The sequence below is a fragment of the Haliotis cracherodii genome, unplaced genomic scaffold (genome assembly GCF_022045235.1).
Source record: "Haliotis cracherodii isolate W230 unplaced genomic scaffold, xgHalCrac1.p SCAF_4, whole genome shotgun sequence".
Lineage (NCBI taxonomy): Eukaryota > Metazoa > Mollusca > Gastropoda > Lepetellida > Haliotidae > Haliotis > Haliotis cracherodii.
Genome location: NW_027266297.1, coordinates 58,989,600 through 59,004,952, shown reverse-complemented (window position 1 = coordinate 59,004,952; position 15,353 = coordinate 58,989,600). Strand labels below are relative to the sequence as shown.

Genomic DNA, 15,353 nt, shown 5'->3' with positions numbered 1-15,353 from the left:
GACGGCGTTGGATATTGCCCTTAACATCAGTCATTGGTTTGTCTGGCCAAGGCTTGATCACGGATCGCTATGATATGGTTGAAATGTCGCTGAGTGCATCTTAAAACAACAGATAAACCAAACCAAACAAAACAAAGCCAAGCCGACTCATGCATTACATCCATTAATGTTTTTATGCTGTTTTTAAATGTTACTGGGTTCTTTATGATCTTGTAAGATTAATTTTTGTTTCTTTTTTGTTGTTTATTTATGCTATATAAAATATAAACAATTAACCGTTTCGCTTGATATGATATTTCATGCAATAGGTTTATTACAAAACAACGGTCAGTTGTCAGGATATTGGAAGCTTTTTTTACATTTCGGCACAATAACAGATTTGTACACTTCTAACACATTTATATGATAATATGAACAATTCTAAGAACATCGAGAAGGGGGGGATAGCCTATTAGATACTTTTATTTCTTGCATCACATCAATTTATTTCCACACAAGGCTTTATTTTTCGAAGCCTGTAAATATTGTTCACTTTACTAAATCATTAAAACAGAATAAGAGCAATTAATGCTCTTTCAGTTTTCATTAACATGTATTTCTATTTGTTTTCTTTTTTAATTTGTACATTTTTTAATTAAATAAAAGTCAGATAATATGCTAATGTCGTAATGTCATTCTCTAACGACACAAACAAAATGTAATATCTGAAAGATTAAAAAAGGGAAGTAACTCTGCCTATTGTTACTGCTTTATGTTGTCCGGCTGTATCTGATATGCATGTACAATGTATCTGTACATCTGTGCAAAGCGCATTCTTATCTGTGCTAAAAAAACATAATTGATTTAAAGTCACGCACACAGGAAACAATTTGACAACATTTTCATTTTGCTTCACACACAGAGTTAGAACGTCATTGAGTTGCCGGTTGACCATGGGTGCAGTGTATTTACATTATGGGGTCAATGAATGCGCGATCTTTCCTGGTGTATTGATAACACGCTAATGTCATACAATCAATAACGCTTTGAAATATAGATGTACATATATTTTCCTCGTCTGGATATTAGATAAGATTGTCTCACCTTACATAAAATACTAATCTATAATATGAATTTTATTGGTCAATGATAATTTGATCAATCTCATATATCCCACAACAGACATGTACAGCTGAAAAAAGATACACCCCTCTGTTATCGCAACAAGCATTTTGTAAATGCCTGTCATATCCGCAATTGCAACTCCTTGCAGCTAAACAACGTCGTATAATGTACGTTTACATTGACTTTGGGTGTATATCATGCACGTAACCTAGATATCAATAAATTGTGGTCTCACAAAATAACTTTGCACATTCGTTGTAGGCTTATCCCTCAGGTAATACAGTTTGACGTACCACTGTGTGGCCAATCAAGGCTACATCAAGCGGAATGAATGGGATGTCAAGGCTAACAATCGTTCAGCTTGTAAAATCCAATGCAAAATCCCTAACGAATTATCATTACGAATCCACACCTTGCAAAGACTTATTTTCTGTGAACATCTTTTGTGTGAAAAGAATACTAAAATTCGTAGTGTTATAAGTCGAAAAATTTCAAATTGACGTGTGAAATTTCAGCTACATATCCACAATACAGAGATATCCTTATTCGTAAAGTTTAACAAGGGGTAAACATTCGACGAATGGTGGTCGAAATAACAAATGTTCAATATTGCCTATGTGCAGAGTGTCACCAATCGGCATTCTTCTAAGTCCCTATTTTAGGCCATTACCGCTTTACACGTGTGCCATAATAATGTTCCCGTTTTCTAGGCGAACAATTGCTCACAATTGGAACAATTTAGGCGAAGGTGCAGGATGCGCTTACCGTTTGCATCGTGATACATAAACGCAAGCTTATGATATAGTCGGAAACGGACAATTGACTCTGCTTTTAGCAAGATTTCCTGTGAATATGGAAAGGGGTTTTCCGCTTTTATTCCTTTTTATCTGCATAGGCGATCTATAGCTCATTTTTATCGTGTATTGTTTCGTATGATGTTCTTTTTTATGGCTAACTACTAGTTTTAGATATAATCTGTGATAAATCTAGTTATTTTACTGTCCTTCGTTGACAGGTTTTTATTTCGTATAACTATGTGTATTCTTAATGTACTTCTCGTCACGATATGGCTGAAATACTGCCGATGTGACGTTAAATGTTAACTCACTCACTCACACTCATTTTATCTGCATAAATATCAGGACGAATACTCTCTGTTCCCGCTCTGTTATATCCACAGGCACTGTAAAGCAAGGATACAAATGATAAACAATGTTGGGCAAAAGATAGGAGCAACATAGTTTCCTATGTTTTTCAAAGATTGCTCGAGAAGGCTGCAAGGAAGTGGGAGGCCATATAATATTCGGGAAAGTTTGTGGAAATCAGCGTGACATTGTCGGAGTTACCCAAACAAGCTGTGGAGTGCTAACTTGAAATGGTTTTGTGTGTGTATTGTTGATGAAACTAGAAACTTGGAATATGGAAACTAATTTATTTCTGGTCTATAACACGATTGTCTGGTTTATTTACATGTCATCGTCTCGTTGTAGGAGTACTTATTTTGCATGTAAATTGTGCGAGTGGCTAGTGATACCAGTAGACCAGGGCTTGCTTACCCTTTTTACACCTGGTGTCAACACTGATTGAGTTTCAGTAATCCAGTCATATTTACTGCCATGACACTACCGACCCTTACCGATTATGGTCAAGAATTGTTGCCCTGGCATACCGCTCGACGCTACGTCACAGCGTGTTCTGCCATCTGTGAATCGGAGGCAATACCTTGTTTCGTCTGTAAACACGTGTTGCCTTGTCTACCCAGTTCTTTGCCGCCCATGGTAGTGTCAACGTGCATGTTGACGGGGAATTAGCTCTTGGGGGAATCAAGCAGAACATCGATATCACTGTCCCGGAACGCTTTATGCCCAACATGTAAACAATAAACAACAAATACACAATGAGCGGAATACCTGCTCTGACAACACAAACAGCGATGAGCGGACCTTCCAGCTCAGGCATACATGAGGTGAGCGGAGCTCCAGCTCACCTCAGGACGTTTCCTACGAGCGGCACATCCTAGTCGAAGTCGTCCCTACACCAGCACTCGGAATACCAAGCTTGACTAACACCGTAGTAACAGTGTAATGGTCGCACATGTATAGTAATGAACAACAATGGAAAGACAATGACGTTGCTCTGGACATGGGATTTCTGGGGGTGACGAACCGACACAACTCAGGGGATGAACAATTGAGGCAATAAATGTCATACTATAAATAACAGTAATTAACCCTAAGCGATATAGTAGCCCAGGTTGGCTGTCAGTCAATATACAATGAAATGTTGGTGAGGATTAACAACGGGGATTAGCGCCTAAAACGTAATGACAATTAAGTTATGGAGACATGGCTACAGGGTAATTTGCCTTTGGAGTCAAATGTACTTCAGACAATGGTAGTCGTAAATCAGTCGCTATGACAGTAGGATGTTAGGGTCACGCCCTCCACAGGTTTATGTTGAAATTCGCCTTCCTGTTATTGTACGGAATTCTCTATTGATAACAGAAGCAGATTTGAATCTTATGCCTAGTGCAATTAATGTAATGAGATGATTTTGTCTAGGTGTCGTTTTCCTGGGCGGCTTCGCCTCCCGTTTGATGGTATTTGTCCCTCAGTCGAGAAATGAGACTTTTGGGAAGTTGGGATATTGACGTCCTTACCTCTATCGTACCCACAATTATTCATTTTGTCTGTTCATTGAGATACTGTCTCGGAGACATTTTAAGCGCATGCTCAGCATAAATGCTTTTGTGATTGTGAGTTCCCCTATAGCTTATCACGTGCTTTTCATGGACGATGTGAAATTTCATTGTGATTAGATTTTGCATTCAGATGCATCGCCACGGTATTGTAAATGTACACCTCAACGATAGCTACAGTCCACTCATTAGCTATTTCCACTATTTCGCAAATTACGCTCATTGGATTCTGTTTCGGCGCAAAATTGAGACTGGTTATTCTCTGGAGTTGGTGTTGTGTACAATGTAGCTTGAATCAGTCTATGACATTTCTCGTAAGCTTTTCTCACTCATATGATTAACGTCCGACGCTGTCAGGGTAGGATGACACAATCACAATGAAGTCACTGTGACTGATCAGCCGATCCAGATTATAAGCGCCTCTTATGACCATCAAACGTGATGCAACTTAACTACATGAATACATGACATTTTGTATGGATGTCACAAATCAAAAGCAGAACTAAGGATATACAGCACACATTATTACAAACGAAAAGAAAAATACTTTAGGTTGATTACATTTATTACAGTCAGCAATATTTCAGGTGTCCCATTCAAAGGTCGGTGATGGATGTACAAATTAGGGACCGCAAGTAGGAGCAATCACACCAAGGCCTGAAATCATGAAAAATGCCTAACTACTAGGCGACAACTATCATGTATTTCAATACCAGAAGTCAAGAACATTGAAAAGAACATATATAACAGGCTTTATTTCCATGATGGACAATCCATTTGGCAAAGCAAAACTTAATTACAATTAAACACGAAGTAACTATTCCACACATGTATCCTCGAAATAACACAATATTATACTCACAAAACCTTTCTCCTCGCCAGGTCTCACGACAGTGAAAGATCAACTGTGTCTTAAAACTGCTAAGACATGGCTTTATATAATTAAGTCAGAGACAAAACGCCTGCTCTTCACATGTCAAAATGGTGTGTTTGGGCGACCCGTTCCAGTATTTACCCCTACCAAAATACACCCCAAAAGTAATGATAAAAGAGCACACGATGTGACAATGGACAGCACTTCTCTTATCCTTTCGTCACAACGTTTCAGAGATACTTCTTGCGCTTTCATCACGTGAATGCTGAGTGAGTGCACAGAGTTTATGAACACAACATAAATGGGCACAAAGAATAAAACAAGTTGCGATGAATAAAAAATATGTAAATGCCAATCAAAAGCAACTTAAATACAGTTCACAAGCGGCGTTAAGCCTAGCTCACTTACACAAACTATACAGCCTACAGTCAGCGCTATTCCAGCTGCATAGTATGATATACATCCCCGGGATTAGAGGCAACGTGCACTATGATTGGTTAACTGTTGTCTTGCATCAATATTTTGTTCAAGTGAAACATCAATATACACTGATCAAAGGAATGTCCCATAATAATAATTGGTCTTGTGAGATTTGTTCCGAATTTAGATGAAAGTTTAGATCAGCAAGTAACAGAACTTTCCATCCATACCACAGCTGATCCACACTCAATGTATGAAAATTAGTTGTGGGATTAGACCCGTGAAAATCGGGTCAGATCTTCAGCAACCCATTCTTGATGTAAAAGGCGACTGTGCTCGTCGTAAGAGGCGACTAAAATTCGGGGATCGGGTGGTCGGGCTCACTGACTTGGTTGATGCATGTCATCGTATCCCTATATCGATGGTTATGATGTCAATCACTGGATTGTCTGGTCCAGAATCGATTGTTTACAGACGTCATATAGATGAAATATTGCTGAATGCGGCATCAAACAACAAGCAAACAAGTTGTCGAATTAGTAGTATCTTACGATTTTCAACTGCCAATTTTGAATCGCATTGCTGCTTGACAACCACAATTCACACATTCCGTCTAACAATAGTCCGTGAAGATATTCATTTTTTTCAGGTCGTTTGCAAGGAGATTCAAAAGGACAGTAGGGAGCACTTTATTGATGTCTAAAAGTTCTATGCAAATAATGTTCCTACTGCATGTAGCTTTAAGTACCAGCATTGGTTTTGGCGGAAGGTTTCGACACCAGCTGCTTGCGTTAACGCGTATGTAAAAGTATTTTGAGGAAAGATCGGGTATTTGTCTTTCCACAATTTTCCAGTAATTTTGTTAATTAGGCAGCTTCATTTTCCATATTCCGCTGAGCACTTTTTCAAAATCTTTTGGGAGAAGTTCCTTCAGTTCCTGTTATCCAAAGTACTCCGCATATTCCCTAACCCCTGATGCACTTTCGGGTGGAGGCGTTGTCCCGAATCTCAGAAAGTTGAGGACGTGAACAAACACATCTCCATCCACATCAATGAAGTAGCGGCCATCTTTGTCTTTGGTCACAGGTTGCCCTCCACTAAACATGGCGGCCAACATGGAGTCCGGGTACTTGGTGAGGGTGGACAGGGAAATTGTCAGATGTCGACCACCGACATTTAAGTCAACTACATCAGGAAACTGAAATGTGGAACAATATGATGTATGTGATCATCGTCATTTTGTTGAACATTCATTCACACGCGCTATGAGACACACAACACAAAAGTGTGCAATATTTATGTAATGTATTGTGATACAAACTATATCGAATGTCGGAATGTTTATGTTGGTCTAACACTTGGCCATAAACACTTGGTTGCTACTTAACAATGCGGATTTACCTCATTATTCAAAGGTCACTGAAACGGCATACAAACCCTTTGGTCCTTGTAAAGTACATAGATCCTTTATTGTGAAAAACGGGATTGGAAACTGGCGGAGGACAAGATGATACTGATTTAAAACTAATGTGACAGTACAATGAAAGAGTTAGCTATTGTCAATTTGAAATGAAGAAGCGAGGGTATCGCATTGGTACAATCAACATCATTTTTGCAGTATGAGTATTTGACTTTTTTTATAGCATAGCAATTTGGTCTTCACTTGTGATTAATGCATTTTCATTTAAGGTGTTACATATATAATTATTTTGAGGTGTGCTTGCGTGTGCCTGTACTACGTAGGACACAGACACGTTACACAGGCGGTAACCTCCCCAAACCCCTACATCCCATTTCCCCTACAGCTTAAGACAACAAAGTTCACGGTCCATGGCACTGCTAATCCCTAGTCTGTTACCTATTTCATACAATGGAACAACCCAAGAAACACGATAAATATTTCATTACAATTACGATATTATTCAAAATTCATAATACATTATAATAAAATGTTCATTTTTCAAACTTCATAATTCATGTTAATAAAATGTTCATTTTTCAAAATTCATAATACGTTATAATAAATTTCATCTCAAATGTTCAATTCACTCTTTATCCCAGCCTGAGAGGATGGCCAACCGCATCTAGAAACTGTTTTGGGGATTTCACCTCTCTATTAAACTCGTCCTTCAGGCGTCAGAGACGGTTCTCCACCTCTCTGTTCACTCTCTTCCTGCCTCTTGGTGCTGCTCCAAAGTCGAGCTGTAAAATCTTAGCTCGTTCTGCCTGTTCAACCTTCCTGACTACCTCCACAAATCGGTAGATGTTTGGATGTCGGTGAGGGAGACCTCGGTTGAGTCGGTTATGAAAGCCTTCCAGGTCGTTGTTCGTCCTGGGACCTGTTGTACCGTGATTGTTCGACAGTTGTAGGGGGAATCGTGCTCCGTGGTCGACCCAGGTAGTGACGATGTAGTCGTTGAAGGCGACAGCTCTTTGTACATCTGGTGTGTTGTCCATTGCGTCAACCCACGTGTCCTGGATCTTGTTCTGGGGCAGTAGGGGTAGGCAAGCTGCTCTTCTTATCCACTTGCAGACTTCAGGATCTTTTGATACGCGACAGCTAGTCCCAGATCCTGGACCTTCCTCCATATCGCCTGGCAGTAATGGATGAATCATCCCTTCACATCAGCAGTAGGAAACACGACTTGGACGAATAGCAGCCATCTCAAAGTCTGTCTGGATGCATGACGGGGCAAGTGGTCTGTTTAGTCTCTGTTGAACTTCATCCTTGAGTAGCCTGAAGAGTCTTGAGTAGGTGTCTGTCTGACGGTCGGGGAGTAAGGCGAAGATGAGGGGATAGGTCGTGGCTCCGAATCTTGTATGGAAGATGTACACTTGATTCCACAGTCCAGGGCAGGCAGTGAATGTTCCATCCATGTATAGAATCTCAGATGACTGCCAAACACCAGAATCTTGTCATCATCACCGTCAGCAAACAGGAGGATAGGGTCGTCCATCTGCTGTCTGTGTCCAGGAATCCTGAAGATCCACCTCCGATCTTGTCTGTGGCAAAACAGGAATCGTCTTCTGTCTGTGCCGGTACAACGCGCTGCTCATGGTGGGGAAGGATGGCATCATTCCTGTCTCGTCGCTGTTCAAGTTAGAGAGTTCGTCGTTGTAGAGGGTGTGCATCGGGGTTGACTCTTCTCTCGCTCTTTTCCTCAGGGTGCTCATAAACAAGACCTTCTGGCTATCCTCAGGGGCATGGTTATGCTATGTAGCATTCCTCATCTACGGTCGTGAGTCTTCCTCTACATGTCGACTTGACACACTTCCAGTGTACGCAGGTCAGTCTCTCGACGTTCTTAGTGTGAAGATAACCATCAAATAGGACTTGGGGCTTTCCTCTCAAACTCAACATTGCGAAGACCAGCCATGTTGATGTCATGTTAGTCAGTTTCAAGTATCTATTTACTAAACCTAGCCATCTCAACTAAATCGTCTCATCTCAGTTTCTCAGTGTAATAATTGTTTCTTCCTATTTTTATTTTTGTAATTTCTAAAAATTGTCTTCTCATCATACAGGCATCTTTCATTACACTTACATTAATTCTTTTTAAAAAAAAACCCTTTTCCTTGAAGTCCCCTAATCCCCTAAAGCTCTACCCCTTTCATTTCTACTACCTCTACTCCAGACCTTAATCTCTCCTTTAGGTGAGTTCATAATGCCAGACAGGTAAATGTCGCGTGTTGTTTTAACTAATTGTAGGGTTTTTTGGAGATAACCATACTGGCTATACCAGCCTGGTTCCCTGGGTATGCTGCGATGGCGCTACACTGACCCAGGCAATGACTGCACAATGGCCGTCTCCACTAGACGAACAAACATGGCGGGCACGCCATGTATTTACTCTAGAAAAACTCTAGAACGGGTGGTTAAAATGTTTTCTTGGCATTTTCATGAATGCTCTTGCAATGTATATGTCACGAGAATAACGTCCGTTGTTACTTTTAGTGAAGAAAAAGATTGTTTAAGCTCTTTCGAGACTCGAAAGTGGTCGTCACATCGGTGAAATGTAAACAATGACACACACCCCATTTTCAACAGTGGTATAAGCGTTAATATTTCGTGTCAGCTCACTGTTATCACGAAATCGTATACATAATACATGGAATTAAACGACCACGTCAATGAAATACTATTGGCATCTTTATTTTAGCAAATTTGATGAAGTAAATGTCGCCGAATATACCCAATTTTCTCCCATTGTGAAATGGTGGTAAAGCGGAATTATTGAACGCCCAGTATCCGTAATAATGGTATTGAATGATAGGGTCTGTCATTGGTTCCGATATTTGGCCTCTGGATTTTATTGACATGAAAAGCCATTTATTTGGCATCTGTTTTCTTATCACAGAAAGAAATTAATCATAAATATATCTAATAATTTTGGAAAGATATTGGATTTATTTCAATCAAGTGTTTCTGAACTAGATCTATATGTGTACTTATTGAAATGACAGGTCTGAATAGGATAATAATACAGAATATGATCATAATTAATGTGGTACAGTGGTATACACCTCCATGAGTATTCTATATGATGCAATATAGCCACTGTGGAATCCGTGTACAGAACCACATAAAGAAGTGTTCATACCATTATTATTGAAAAATAGTTTTGATTATAATCATCATGTCAGATGAAACATCTGTGTACGAAATTATCTACAAATAAACTTCTCAGTGAAAGAAGTTAAGTGACATTATTGTTCAAGCAAAGGAAAAAAACCAGTATGATCATGATGGTAATAAATAACATTAAAAGTGCACAGAAATTGTAATATATTTGAGGATGAACGCTGGAGACATGTGTACTTTCCACTATTTATTTGACTGTTTGACTAGGGGTGATGATTACCGGTACCAATGAAACCTGTCTTGACTATGAGTACAATAGTTTTTGGGGCTTAAAGCCAGAATCAAAGCACATACTGACATCATTCAGAGCATGATATACATGTAGATCTGACAGAAGTAATAAATCACATACATGAAATGGCACTCGTGAAGAGCAACCTCCTCATGGTGAGTGCTGGGTAACGCTAATCGCTCTTCCCCCGTGTGGAACCGGGCTAGAATATTTCCACAGCAACCCATTGCTGGTCGTAAGAGGCGACCAAAGTGGGCAGCCCGTTTGCCGTGGGTTGCGTCCCTATGTCGGCGGAGGACGGGAGTCTGGTAGTTGAGGGCACTGGTTCCTGGAACTGTGTTCCTTTGCCCAACACACTACTTCGACCCCTACTTCGCCTAGACGGGTGGTCTGATGAAGAAACTGCTATACAAATAGATTCCTGGGCTCGATTCATTGTAATCGAAGCATCAGATCACCAACCCTTAAAATTAAACCCATTTGCCATTTCCAAGGCCATCAATGGTTGTTGTGGAAAAGTTGAAAAATGTCTCCCGTCTGCGTAATGGCTCCATACTAATAGAGTGTGCAAGAAGGCAGCAATCTCTGAACCTGCTCTCAATCAGCCAATTTTCAAATGTAGAGGTTGTTGTTTCGGCTCACAGAATGCTGAACTCCTGTCAGGGAATTGTAAGAGACAGAGCCCGATGTCTATCTGACATGAGCGAAGACGAGATTGTGACTGAACTGTCTAAACAAGGTGTAACAGCTGTCAAGCGCTTCACACGAAAACAAGATGACCAAATTATAAAGACTCACACTTATCTGTTTACTTTTTCTCTTTCGAAAATTCCACCATCTATCAAAGCTGGATATTTTAACATCGGAGTAGAGGTTTATGTACCAAACCCACTCCGATGTTACAAATGTCAACATTTTGGGCATGGTGCTTAAGACCTGCACTCTCAGTACAATCTGTGCCCGCTGCAGTGGGTCACATGAGAGTACTGAGTGCACAGCTGCCATAAAGTGTGCCAATTGCAAGGGGGACCCTTTGGCCTCAGCTAAACTCTGTCCAGCATTTCTTCTCCAGTCACAAGTGTTAAAAATCAAACACACCAACAATATATCTTTTCATGAAGCAAAAAAATTAGTTCAGTCACAGTCTCAAATTACCTCAGTCAAATCTTACGCTGCCGCAGCAACTATCACTCCTGTTGTCAAAGCAGCCACAGTATCTGTTGGATGCCAAACAACCATCTCTTGGGTTGGTAATCAGCAGATGTTAAATGACTCTCCGACTCAATCATCTCCAAATACAACAACAACAACAACATCAGCATCGCAGACGGAACTAGTTGAATCTTCAAAAACATCGCAATCAGAATCATCTCCTATCAATGGCGATACATTTAACTAAAACAGAAAAAAAGAAACTGAAAAAAACCCGGCGAGGGCCCTCCAACACTTAGAGGTGCCTTCTTCTCAGCCTACACCAGTTAAGGTTCAAAATCAATTTGAACCTTTGGCGATGGAGGTCACGATGGTAGTGGACCCCCCTCCCGGTCAAGATCCCCAATAAAACCACCATGACCTGTTCTAACCCTATCATACAATGGATACGATTCCTATCATTTCTTTTCACCTCCAGGGGCTAAAGCCACTGGAGGTTCTTCAATCTTGGTGAGGCAGGGTGTTATTCATAGCCCTGTTCCTCTCAATGCCCCTCTACAAGCTATCGCAGTTCGTATCACCATGCACATTGTGTTTACTCTGTGCTCTCTTTACATTCCTCCATCTACCTCTCTTCAGCAAACCGATCTTCAAGCTCTCTATGACCAGCTTCCTAAGCCGTGCATTATAATGGGCGATATGAACGGTCATAATCCACTTTGGGGTGGTGATCATACAAGCAGTTAAGACAAGGTCCTAGAAGATTTTATTTCCAACAATACTTTATACCATTTTAACGATAATTCAAAAACATATTTACATCCTGGCACAGGCACTTACTCTTCTCTGGATTTGTCCGTTTCCAATTCCAACCTGCTGAATGAATTTTAGTGGTCAGTGTACGATGACCTCTGTAGAAGTGACCACTTTCCAAACATATTAAAGCCTATTACCCCATTAGATGTTCCTCCATCATCTCGATGGAACTTTACTAAAGCCAACTGGCCTCTATATGACATTCTCTGTACAGGGAAACTAAAGTACTCACGGAAAAAAAAACAACCCCTGTTCTTCTCAATTTAAAAATCGACACAAAGTGTTACGTAGCTGTAAATACGAAAGAACAAAACAACTCGAAAGGTACTAGTCTGGATTTGCTAGTTTGATCTCAGTGAACAATACAAAATGTACTTTACAGGAGGTAATTTGTCGGCACTTTCAACATTCAAAAACAAAACTAAGTCCAAACTGACATAGCAGAAATAGACTATAGGCATTATGCAACTGTTCTCACCTGTCGTCAAGGTAACATAGGTCACCTTGATCTACGTACACCTGGTTATGCCCTGTTTCACAATAATCTGTTTTATTCACATTTTTACACACTTTTACGTGTAAAAAGGCATAAAAACATTCGATACGCTGTATTTGTGCCACGGCCCAATTAGTGCTAATTTAGTTGTTTGAATATTTACATATTTTGTATATTAACTGCATTTATTTAAGATCTGAGGTCGAAAAAACAGGGTTTTTCATTTCCGTGAGTACTTTAACACCTGATCGCTTTACTGACGTTCATGATCCAATACAATCCTTTTCTGATGAACTCATCAAAATAGCTGAAGAATGTGTTCCAAAGTCCTCTGCAATTTCCCACATTCGTAAACCATGGTTTAATGATGACTGCAAACAAGCTAGGAAGGCGAGGAAAAAGGCTGAGCGTTATTTCCGTCGCAATTTTAAATGCCAAAGCACGGCGAACATTTAAACAAAGTAAACGCCAATCTTGGCGAAATTATGTGTCAAAAAATAATAATTCAAGAACACCCATGTCCAAGGTATGGAACATGATCCAAAGAATCAAAGGTAAGGGCACGAAATCGAGCATTCGCCATCTTACAAATGGGGATGATATATTGACGGATACATCAGATATTGCGAATACACTTGGTGAAACTTTGGCTAAACATTCTTCCTCATCCAACTATGTACCTCAATTCCAAAAGTATCAAAAACAGCAAGAAAAGAAACCTATTAATTTTAATTCAGATAATGGGGAAGATTATAATGAACTATTCTCTATTCATGAACTCCATACTGCCCTTCCAGCCAGGGCCCATGCAGGACGCAAAGGCACTGTAAGTCCCCATGGTCCCTGGTATGGTGATCTCCCTTTAGTTACTGACGATCTCTAGCCCATTTTTATATTGTGTTGTTGATTCTTTCTGCTTTTATATGTTCCTCAACTAGTTTTAATACAATCTGTGATATTCTAGTTATTGTACTGTCCTTTGATGACAGTTTTTTTTATAAAGTATATATACTTATATGTTATTAATGTATTAATTCTCGTCACGATATGGCTGAAATATTGCCGATGTGACGTTAAATATCACCTCACTCACTCACCCATACTGCCCTTGGACAAGCTCACGATACTGCTACAGGAGCTGATAACATACACTATCAACTCCTGAAGCACTTACCAGAATCACCTTTAGAAACTTTATTTAATATTTTTGATGGACCACAGGGAAGTTTCCTCCTTCGTGGCGTGATGCTATAGTTGTCCCGATACCCAAACCCGGTCGAGATCATACTGATCCGTCAAATTACCGACCAATATCATTGACAAGCTGTGTTTGCAAAACCATGGAACGCATGATAAACAATCGACTCGTTTGGTACTTGGAATCAAATAATCTTATTACTAATATACAATGTGGTTTCCGGAAAAACAGAAGTACCATCGACCATTTGGTTCGGCTAGAATCATTTGTTAAAATGCCATAATAAATAAACAACATGCAGTGTCTATCTATTTCGATCTAGAAAAAGCATATGACACTACATGGAAACACGGTATTTTAAAGGATTTACATGATTTTGGATTGTGAGGCCGTTTGCCTCAATTTAAATCTGAATTTTTAACTGACAGGCAATTTCAAGTTCGTGTGGGTTCTACCCTGTCTGATCATTATAATCAGGATCAGATTGTTCCACAAGGCAGTATCTTGTCTGTCACATTGTTTAGTATTAAGATAAACAGTTTGTCAAAAGTTTTAAATGATTCAGTTGATGGCTCACTTTTTGTGGATGATTTTAACATATCTTGTCGTGGTAAAAATATGCACACAATCGAAAGGCAATTACAATTATGTCTTAATAAAATTCACAAATGGTGTTTAGAAAACGGGTTTAGATTTTCCAAATCAAAAACTAATTGTATACATTTCTGCAGAAAATATAAGCCACATAAGGACCCTGAACTATTTCTGAATGGCGCTCTTGGGACTTATTTTTGATAACCACTTAACTTTCCTTCCACATATTAAATACCTAAAAGCTAAATGCCTGAAGGCACTCGATCTCTTGAAAGTTGTTTCTAATTCAAAGAGGGGAGGGGATCAAACAACCCTCTTACACTTATACAGGTCACTAATTCGTTCAGAACTTGATTATGGCTCAATCATCTATGGTGGAGCCTGCAAAAGTAATTTACAACGCCGTTTAAAATTATCTTCACAATACATCAATGCATATTCCATCCTCTCTACGAAGATCTTTACAATAAGTAATCAACCCTCACTCCACCACTCGTAATCAGAATAAAATCTGCAATATCAGCTTCTGATATTAAACTCCAAGATATAGCTCCTGCTAAACTTTTCTCATCTCCTCCTTGGCAAATGGTCAAGCCAGAGGTAGACCTCACGTTATCAAAACTAAAGAAATCAGATACTAACCAATTAATTTACCAACAAGAATACCATCAACTACGAAACACTTACAACACTTATAAATCTATATTTACAGATGGATCCAAGGATGGTGGCGCAGTTGCTAGTGCAACTGTCATTGGATCCAGAACAATATCTTCACGATTACCCAATAACAGTTCCATATTTACAGAAGAAGCACATGCCATTTTCACAGCAATAAAATTTATCAGTCGTCAATCTAAACATAAAGAATTCATTATGTTTTATGATTCACTTTTGTGCCTTCAGGCGATTACAAATGTCACCCAAACATCCACTTTCAATCCAGATTCTCGAATTAATTAATAATCTTGCTACTGGCCAATATGACATCGTCTTTTGTTGGTTACCAAGCCATGTTGGTATCATTGGTAACACAATGACTGATGCTGTTGCAAAGGCAGCACTCAACAAATCTGTGACACTACTTCTTATTCCATACACTGATTATAAACCCGTGATTAGATCTT

At 39.5% G+C, this 15,353-nt stretch overlaps 1 pseudogene; it reads right to left on the bottom strand.

Moving 5' to 3' along the window:
• Positions 1 to 5,652: 5,652 nt before the first annotated feature.
• On the bottom strand, positions 5,653 to 8,473 carry LOC139479539 (uncharacterized; annotated as a pseudogene).
• Positions 8,474 to 15,353: the final 6,880 nt, after the last annotated feature.